Genomic DNA, 10,541 nt, shown 5'->3' with positions numbered 1-10,541 from the left:
ATACAGTTTAAAAAAATCACTTGAGAGAATGCACTAGAGCAGATCATACTTATACACATGCACGCACATATTCCAGAGAGTAACATGAAGTTTTCAGAATCTAAGGATTCCAGGTGTTTCCTGCTTTCACCGCCAGGGAAGTAAAAATGACCGCTGTTAAACAGACATCCCATGCAAGAAGTCCTCAGCGCTAGTTCGACGCATTTGGTACAAAGCAGAGAGAGACCATGAGCCCTGGATGCTATCACAGAACTATAGCCGTGCATGGCTTTTGCAAAGGCGATTCCAAAACAAACGAGAAAACGGCAGAAGCAAGGCTGTACCAGGCTTTCTGCTGCCGACCACACACTTTCAAAAATCAATGACTGCTGCTGTTAACAGGCACTTATTAAGGGTGGCCCGGGCCTTAATGATCACTAAGATCCTCCCAGGAGGAGCGACTATCACTTGAGTAACTACTGAACTTCATCCAGATAAATTTCCCATCCCACTACTAATGTTTTCATGCAAAGAACCAAAGACTTTATATCTTTTTAAAAGTAAAAAAACAAAACAAAACCAAAATCCGACATTGGCGATGCACACACACGTCTGAGCAGGTTTCTCTTGTTACCCACTGTGGTTCGGAGCCGCAGTACCTTTGTTGCCTTCCTGCCCAGTTACTTGACTGCAAGGGGGACCGTAATCCTTGACGCCACCTTTTTGCGCTCCTTGTGGAAACAGGCGCTGCCCCCTGACTACATGCTTTTTCCACGTCGGAGTCGGCGCAGCAGCTCCAAAGCCTTCCAGTCCTCACAGACTCAGCAGAGCTGGCAGGGCCAGCGGGCACCACTGAGTCCCGCGGAGCCAGGCCCAGTCTCTTTGCTTTACTGACGCAAATGTCTGCGGGACTTTTTTTTGACTTGACGTCTATGGTAAGAGAAATGCTACCACCACTAAAGGTAGCAAAGAAATGGCCTGGTGACCTTTCAAAAACCTTTTGCCAGACTTTTTCAAATCTCTGATTTCGATTCGGGCAGAGAGGGAGAGCCAAGATTCTGGGGTAGGCTGCCCAGACCTAAGAGGTAGGAGACGGTCTCTTAATGTTTAAGAGGGGGACGTGGAAATGACATTTTTCTCAAGGCAAGTTTGCACTTGGGGCACGATCAAACTTGTGCATGCACTTCACTCAACAATGCTTTTTGCACTATAAGGCGACAGTGGTTGATGTTTTGAGAAGGTGAGGCCCTGGGAGTTGGGTGCAGGTATATCTGGTTTTGATTCTTTCCCCTCCCCAGGGTTCTCAGATGCCAGCTGAGGTCTCATCCATCCACACAGTGGTGGGAAACCAAGGTCCTAATGCTCCGGGATTAATGTGAACTTTTGTGTGTGTGTGTGTGTGTGTGTGTGTGTATGTGTGTGAGACGGAGTCTCGCTCTGTCTCCCAGGCTGGAGTGCAATGGCATGATCTCAGCTGACTGCAACCTCCGCCTCCCGCCTCCTGGGTTCAAGCAATTCTCCTGCCTCAGCAACCCAAGTAGCTTGGATTATAGGTGTGCATCACCATGCCTGGCTAACTTCTGTATTTTTAGTACAGACAGTTTCACCATGTTGCCCAGGCTGGTCTCGAACTCCTGACCTCAGGTTATCTGCCTGCTTCAGTCTCCCAAAGCGCTGGGATTACACGCTTCAGCCACGGCGCCCCGCCGTGAACATTTTAGTAATCCATTGCAGAGTTCCATGAAATCCGTTTAACTGGCTCATTGGAATTGATAAGGATTATCTATTGCATTCAAGACTAAGACTGAACTCACGGTGGCCACTCAGAGCTACCAAAGACCACCCTGGTGCGATGAATCATGTTTTTGACCCCCGTAACCAGTTCGTTTCAACCACCACTAGAGAAAACGGTCCATTTAAACTTTAGGACTTTTTTCCCCCCGTTCCTCATTTTTAGTCGTCATCCACAGATTTTCATTCTTTCCAAAAGCATGTAAACACATTTATATGGAGGTGAAGACACCAGCTCACATGACATGGATGCAGCACTGGTACATAAACTTATTTACCAGGCACAATGGCTCATACCTGTAACCCCAGCACTTTCGGAGGCCAAGGCAGGCGGATCACCTGAGGTCAGATCGAGACCAGCCTGGCCAACATGGTGAAACAATCTTTATTAAAAATAGAAAAATAGGCCAGGCACAGTGTGTCACTCCTGTAATCCCAGCACTTTGGGAGGCTGAGGTGGGCAGATCACAAGGTCAGGAGATCAAGAGCATCCTGGCCAATGTTGAGAAACCCCATCTCTACTAAAAATACAAAAAAATTAGCCAAGTGTGGTAGTGGGTGCCTACAGTCCCAGCTACTCAGGAGGCCGAGAGAGGCAAACATTGCAGTACACAGATGACACCACTGCACTCCAGCCTGGGCAACAAAACCAAAAATGATCAGTAAATAAATCGGCTGGGCCTAGTAGCACATACCTGTAATCCCTACTTGGGAGGCTGAGACAGCAAAATCGCTTGAACCCGAGACATAGGCCACAGTGTGCCAAGATAGTACCACTGCACTCCAGCCTGGGCAACACGAGTGAAACTGTCAAAAGAAAAAAAAAAATCCTTTGTAGTTTTCACAACTGCGTGTGGAATTAGTGGGCTCTCAGTCTGACTTCAAGCATGAAGCTGTGGACCCTCACAGAATTACAGTTGTTAAAACATCGTGTGTCCCCAGTTTTTCTTCTGTTCAGATGTGCTCGAAGTTTTTTCTCTCTGATGGGTTTAAGTCTGTTTTGTTTTTTCTCTATAGTGGGTTCGTGCTCTGACTTAAGGAGTGACACTACAGATCTTCACATTGAGTGGACTGGGAGCATTACATGCCTTCCTAATCTAACTTAAAAACGAAAGCTACCTACCTTCTTACTGAGTGCTACAGCTTTTTTTCAGAATCCCACTGATTTCACGACCAAAGCTACAGACACAGGTGGTGAACCTCCCAGTTCTTAAGCACAGAACACCTGCAGTGATCATCCCACCCAGTTGATTCTTTATTCACTATTTCTGGAAAAGTAGTAATCTTAGTCTATAACCAAAGCTATAGACTTTTGTACTATTAATTCTGCAGATCAAAAAGATTACACAAACCCAAACAAGAAGAAATCATCATAAAACAACAAACAACTAAGCCTATAGCAGCACAAAAAAACAGACGTAAGCCAGTTATCCTTACTGATTCGGGCAGCCTGCTTTTATTCCCTTATCTGACCCCACCCACATCCTGCTGATTGGTCCATTTTACAGAGAACTGATTGGTCCATTTTACAGAGTGCTGATTGGTCCATTTTACAGAATGCTGATTGGTCCATTTTTGACAGGGTGCTGATTGGTGTGTTTACAAACCTTTAGCTAGACACAGAGTGCTCACTGGTGCGTTTACAATCCTTTAGCTAGACACAAAAGTTCCCCAAGTCCCCACAAGATTAGCGAGACACAGAGTGTTGATTGGTGCGTTTACAATCCTTTAGCTAGACACAAAAGTTCTCCTAAGTCCGCACCCCTCCCAGAAACCCAGCCGGTTTCACCTTTTACCGGCAGGTGCTGGGCACTCTGCAGCACCCAATTCGGGCACTCTAGCAGCCCAGAGGGAGCTTCTTCCCTAGTCAAGCCCAGCAGACGTCAGTTGACAGCGAAGTTCGGCGACCGCCGAGACTGCGCGCCGGCCACGAGCGCCGCGCGCAGCCCTGGCTCCCGCCAGCGGCTCTCCCTCCACACTCCCTGCGAGCAAAGGAGTTGGCTCCGGCCTGGGCCAGCCCCAGAGAGCGGTTCCCACAGCGCAGCGGCAGGCTGAAGGGCTCCTCAAGCACGGCCAGAGTAGGCACCGAGAGCGAGGGGAGGGCTGCTGGCACATTGTCACCTCTCAGTTCCACGTTTTACAAATAAGAAAATGGAGACAGGTGAAGTTAAGTAACTTGCCCTCAATCAGAAAGTGAGAGATCTGTTTTGAATCTAAGTATCCTAATTTCAATGCCCATGTGCTGTTGATTGACCACACTGCCAAGTTCCACCCAGCCACCTTGACCTTCCACAAGAACCTCAGCCCAGGGATGACAGTGCCTGCAAGAAATCCCACCACTAGAGACTCTGAATTCCATGTTGGCATGGGAGTTACCAGTTACACTGGAGTCAGACTTGTTGAGTTTGTGTCCAACAATAAAGTGTCCGCAAACCTCACTTAACTTCCGGAAGCCCTGATTTCCTTATCCATTGAAGGGAGATGTTGGCTGGGTGCGGTGGCTCACGCCTGTAATCCCAACACTTTGAGAGGGTGAGGCGGGTGGTTCACCTGAGGTCAGGAGTTTGAAACTAGCGTGGCCAACATGGTGAAACCCCGTCTCTACTAAAAATACAAAAATTGGCCGGCTGTGGTGGCACGTGCTTCTGGTCCCAGCTACTCGGGAGGCTGAGGCAGGAGAATCTCTTGAACCCAGGAGGCAGAGGTTGCAGTGAGCCGAGATTGCGCCACTGCACTCCAGCCTAGGTAACAGAGCTACACTCTGTCTCCAAAAAAAAAAAAAAAAGGGTTGGGGGGTGGGGAGATGTTACTAGTATTCCACTTGTAAGATAGTTTTGAATATCAGGTAAGATAAAGCATAGTAAATCCAGGTCTGTCTATTCTATACCGCTCAGCTCTGAGCAACCCCTGCCAGTAGGTAATGAGAAACCAAGGCAATTTTCCCTGGTTTTGTGCTTCCAAATAGTCTTTTTATTTATGGAATCTTTCAAAAACTTTAGGGAAATATAATTGTCTGATTTCTAAAGCCATTTGTTCATTCATTCATTCATTTCACAAGAACACATTGCAAGCCCAGAGCCCCTCGTTTAAAAAAAAAAAAGCCTTCAATTTAACACAGATGAACAAATGAAGTCTAAGGCACTGGGTGGTCAGCATCTGAAGGTGGGGCCTGGACAGAGGGTCTTAAAAGTAGTGGTCCTCAGCCTTTTTGGCACCAGGGACTGGTTTTCGTGGAAGACATTCCATGGATGAGTTACTGGGAGTTGGGACTTCCACAGATGAGGATGGATGAGGGCAGGGATGGTTTTAGGATAAAACTGTTCCACCTCAGATCATCAGGCATTATGTTTTCATAAGGCATGTGCAACCTAGACCCCTTGCATGTGCAGTTCAAAATAGGGTTAATGCTCCTGTGAGAATCTAATACCACCACTGATCTGACAGGCGGTGGAGCTTAGGTGGTAATGCTCGCAAACCTGCCACTCACCTCCCGCTGTGTACCTGGTTCCTAACAAGCCACAGACTGGTACCTGCCTGTGGCCCAGGGATTGGGGACCCCTCCTTTAAAAGAACTCAAGAGCAGCTGAGAACCCCAGAGGTTGGGAAAGTCTCCACAAAAAAAAATGTTGAGCCTTTGGGCCTGGAAAGATTTGGATAGAAACACCAACACAAATGTTCCACTCTCCTGATAAACTAAAGTTGACAAACACCTGGGGCATCAGATTAATACTGGGAATCTTGGGCTCATTTCCACCTTGGACAGGCTTCCCCCACAAGAGTTTTAATGCCTTTTCTTCCTGACACATGTCCGCAGGTAAACAGTAATCAATGCTTAGGTTGTGTTTCATTAAGACATCAGCAAACAGCATCTTTCCTGCACTAGCAAAGCATGGGTTTGCAAGGACTATTTCAAAAGCTCAGAGCTCCTATCTCAAGAGCGTAAGGCTGGGCTGTGAGAGCTCAGGTCCAGAAAAGCCAGGAAGCACTCCTTCTTCCCCAGTCAGAATGGCAGTGGCAGGCAGTGTGTGCTATTCCTGCCCACTTTGTGGAGCTGCTCTGTTCTGATGCCCGTGGCAGGGTGGTCCGGTGGCTAAGAGGCCACGAGAGCAAATTTGGCTTCAAATTCCTGTTCTTTGGTCTTTACTATCATCTTAGGCAAGGTGTATATCTCATCAGTCTAGTTTCATCATTCCTAAGAGATGGACTGTTACGGACTGAACTGTGTCCTCCCAAATTTCATCTGTTGAAGTCCCAACTCCCAGTAACTCAGACTGTTAACTGTACTTGGAGATAGGGTCTGTAAAGAGGTAATTAAGGTAAAATGAGGTTATAAGGGCATGGCCCTAATCCAATAGGACTGGTGTTTTTATAAGAGGAAGAGACACCAGGAGCATGGCACAGAGGAAAGGTCATGTGGGGACACAGTGAGAAGATGGCCGTCTGCAGGCTAGGAAGAGAGCCTTCACCAGGAACTAACCCTGCTGGCAACTTGATCTTAGACTTCCAGCTCCAGACTATGAGAAAATAAATTTCTGTTGTTTAAGCCATGCAGTCTGTGGTATTTTGTTATGGCAGCCCAAGCTAGCTAATACAGGGACCAAAACAGTGCCTAGTTTCCTGGATTAACGTGAGAGCAAATGAGACCATGTACCTAGCACATAGAAAGCAATGGAGATGCTTATCTTCCTCTTCTCCATCATCATCAGCAGCAGCAGCATCAAAATGTGCTACCTCCCAGGAGACATTCAGTGCTGATTTCTCCCAGGGAAGGGATGCTCCTTACAAGTCATCTTACATAACTTCCACCATTTTCATCAATAGATAGTTGTTACTCATTAAACTTATATGTATATATGGATTATTTATGATTGTATATATACATGGATTATATGTGGATTTCATATATATGTGCATAATTCTCTTTACAAATTCTCTTATATATAATTCTCTTTACAAATTCATTTGGCTGAGCAAAGAATAAAACTCACAACCTCATTAACATGTCAAATAGAAAAAGCTTCACACGTTGGCAGTCCTTTAAAGCACGGTAGAAGCAACATGAGACCACAGACTGGAAGTAGGATTCAGGAAACAGTCACACAGCTGGCACTGAGGGGTCAGGTACCTAAGCCTAGGATGAGTAGAGTGAATGGAGATCTTGGGGGTTTCCTGAGATCAAGGACTTGGATTAACAAAGAGGTCACCAAGTCTTAAGTCAGGTAGAAGAAAGATCCCGCATCTTAAAAGGCACGCGAAACGGGTGAGAAGGGAAAAAGCCTGGAGATGAGGGGGCTGTACCAGTGAGAGGTGACAGCGTGCTGACAGCCCTCAGCCCTGGCTCGCTCTCAGCGCCTCCTCGGCCTGGGCGCCCACTCCGGCAGCGCTTGAGGAGCACTTCAGCCCACCACTGCACTGTGGGAGCCCCTTACTGGGCTAGCCAAGGCCGGAGCCGGCTCCCTCAACTTGCGGGGAGGTGTGGAGAGACAAGCCGGGCGGGAACCGGGGCTGCGTGCAGCGCTTGCGGGCCAGCGCGAGTTCCGGGCGGGTTGTGGGCTCAACGTGCCCCGCACTCGGAGCGGCCGCCGGCTCGCAAGTCTGGGGCAGTGAAGGGCTTAGCACCTGGACCAGGAGCTGCTGTGTTCGTATTTCTCGCCGGGCCTTAGCTGCCTCCCCGCGGGGCAGGGCTCCGGACTTGCAGCCCGCCAAGCCTGAGCCTCACCAACAGCCCAAACCTCCCTGACGAGCGCCACTCTGTGCTCCAGAGCGCCCAGTCCCATCGACTGCCCAAGGGCTGAGGAGTGCAGAAGTGCAAGCGCACAGCGCGGGACCAGCAGGCAGCTCCACTTGCGGCCCTAGTGCAGGACCCACTGGGTGAAGTCAACTTGGTTCCTGAGTCTGGTGTGGGACTTGGAGTACCTTTATGTCTAGCTAAGGGATTGTAAATACACGAATCAGCACTGTCTCTAGCTCAAGGTTTGTAAACACACCAATCAGCACCCTGTGTCTAGCTCTGGGTTTGTGAATGCACCAATCGGCACTCTGTATCTAGTTAATCTGATGGGGACTTGGAGAATCTTTATGTCTAGCTAAGGGATTGTGAATACACCAATCGGCACTCTGTGACTAGCTCACGATTTGTAAATACGTCAGTCAACACTCTGTATCTAGGTAATCTAGCGGGGACATGGAGAATTTTTGTGTCTAGCTCAGAGATTGTAAACGCACCAATCAGCACCCTGTCAAAACAGACCAATCAGCTCTCTGTAAAATGGACCAATCAGCAGGATGTGGGTGGGGCCAGATGAGAATAAAAGCAGGCTGCCTTGAGCTTCCAGTAATAATAAGCTGTAACCTTCTTTTGCTGTATGGTAGGTTTTTTTCTTTTGTTTTTTTTTTTTTGTGATGAGTCTTGCTTCTGCTTGGTCTTTGGGTCTCTGCTGCTTTTGTGAATTATAGCACTCACTATGAAGGTCTGTGGCTTCACTTCTGAAGCCAGTGAGCCCACAAATTCACTGAGACATAACTCCAGACGTGCCAGTTTTACGAGCTACAACATTCACTGTGAAAGTTTGTAGCCTCACTTCTGAGTTAGAAAGACTACATAACCCACCAAAAGGAAAAAAAGTGAACACATTGGAAGGAGCGAGCTCCAGACACGCTGCCTATAAGAAATTTAACACTCACTGTTAAGGGCCCATGGTTTCATTTTTGAAGTCGGTGAAACCGGGCACCGACCAATTCTGGACACACTAGCAGCCCTGGAAAAGCATAAGTTTGCGAGGACTATTTGGAAAGTCTGAGCCCCTGTCCCTGGAGTGTGTCTTTTCTGTGTGTGTGTGTGTGTGTGTGTGGTTGTGTTTTTTTTTTTTTTTTTTTTTTTTTGGAGTTTTTGGGCTTGTTTCCCAGGTTGGAGTGCGTATGATCTCAACTCACTGCAACCTCTGCTTGCTGGGTTCAAGTGATTCTCCTGCCTCAGCCTCTGCTAGCAGCTGGGATTACAGGCAGGAGCCACCATGCCTAACTTTTGTATTTTTAGTAGAGATAGGGTTTCGCCATGTTGGTGAGGCTGGTCTGGAACTCCTGACCTCAAATAATCCGCCTGCCTCAGCCTTCTAAAGTGCTGGGGTTACAGGCATGAGCTACCGCAGCTGGCCTACAAAAAGTTTAAAACTATCCAGGCATGGTGGCATGCCTGTGGTGCAGCTATTCAGGAGACTGAGGTGGGAGGATCACTTGATCCCAGGTGAGCTCTGATTACACCGCTGCATTCCAGTCTGGGCAACAGGGCAACTCAGACAGTTGATGTCCAAGATCAGTAGCCGGGAGGGGCAAAATTCTCTCTTAGCCTCTTTTTTACCTGTTCAGGTCTTCAGTTGATTGGATGAGATCCATCCACATTAGGAAGATAATCTGCTTTACTCAGTTTACCAATTCGAAGGTGAATCTCACCCAGAAACACCCCCACAAACACACCCAGAATAATGTTTGACCAAATATCTGGGCACTCCATGGCCCGCCGAGTCGTTGACATGTAAAATTACCCTTTATGCCCAATAAGAAAGTTAAGGTGCCAGGCACAGTGGCTCATGCCTATAATCCCAGCACTTTGGGAGGCCGAGGTGGGTGGATCATTTGAGGTCAGGAGTTCGAGACCAGCCTGGCCAATACGGTGAAACCCCATCTCTACTAAAAATACAAAAAATTAGCCAGGTGTGGTGGTGGGTGCTTGTAATCCCAGCTACTTGGGAGGCTGAGACAGGAGAATCGCTTGAACCCAGGAGGCGGAGGTTGCAGTGAGCCGAGATTGTGCCATTGCACTCCAGCCAGGGCGACAGAGTGAGATTCCAAAAAAAAAATAAGAAAGTTAGGGTCAGGAAAGCAGATGCAGATTTTTCAATCTGCCTGGAATAAAGTGCTGTGGTGTGTGTTTCTTTTTCTTTTCCTGACCTGACAGTGTTTGTGACGATGCTGCCTATAAAACAGAAGACACTTGTTCATCCAGCACAGCTGCCAGCAAGATCATCTAGATTAAAGTCACTACGCCACAGCAGGTGATGAAGATGTGTTCTCTGAAATTATAAAGTGACTCAAGCTCTGAAAATCTGTGGAAAGAAATTTAAGGACAGAAAATCCTAACAGGTCTCAATGGCATCTGTTCATTACATCTTTTCCAAAAAGAAGTCCATCCTCTCATTTTTTCTTTTTAAACAAGACTTTCATCCTAGCACAAACCTATGACCAAAACGTCATCAAAAGGAAGGAAAGGAAGAAGGTTGAGGAATGAAAAAAAAAGTCAGATGAGTGATTTTACATACACGATCTCATTCAATTTATTGCTCGCCAAGAACTATAAAAATAGATATTAACCTAGCAATTGTACTCTTAGGTATTTATCCCAGAGAAATTACAATGTACATTAACATGAAAACCCATATAAGAATATTCATAGGGGTCTTGTTCATAATAGCCCAAAATTTGGAGACAGTCCAAATGTCCTTTAATGAATAGTTAAACTGTGTACATCCAAACCACAAACTATCACTCAGCAATCAAAAGGAACAAATTCACAATAAATGCAACAACTTGGATGAAGCTCCAAGGAAGTATGCAGAGTGGAAAAAAATCCCACACGCCTATATGATTCTATGTATATAACATTATTGAAAATACAAAGTTTTGGAAGTGAACAGATTTGTGGCTGCCAGGCATTGAGGGGGGTCATGATGAAGACAGGTAGGTGTGGCTGTAAAAGGGCAACAGGAGGGGTCAGA

At 47.0% G+C, this 10,541-nt stretch overlaps 1 protein-coding gene across 1 annotated transcript in view; it reads right to left on the bottom strand.

Moving 5' to 3' along the window:
- Positions 1-3,203, bottom strand: part of GCNT2 (glucosaminyl (N-acetyl) transferase 2, I-branching enzyme) — a 138,432-nt gene extending 135,229 nt beyond the window's left edge. Inside the window, exons 1-2 of the mRNA XM_063812767.1 lie at positions 2,894-3,203; positions 2,466-2,577 (exon numbers count right to left, since the gene is read on the bottom strand). The gene's annotated coding sequence lies outside the window, so the exon portion shown is untranslated. The remainder of the gene's footprint in view (positions 1-2,465; positions 2,578-2,893) is intronic.
- Positions 3,204-10,541: the final 7,338 nt, after the last annotated feature.

This window comes from Pan troglodytes, chromosome 5 (genome assembly GCF_028858775.2).
Source record: "Pan troglodytes isolate AG18354 chromosome 5, NHGRI_mPanTro3-v2.0_pri, whole genome shotgun sequence".
NCBI lineage: Eukaryota > Metazoa > Chordata > Mammalia > Primates > Hominidae > Pan > Pan troglodytes.
This window is presented reverse-complemented; position numbering and strand designations above follow the sequence as displayed.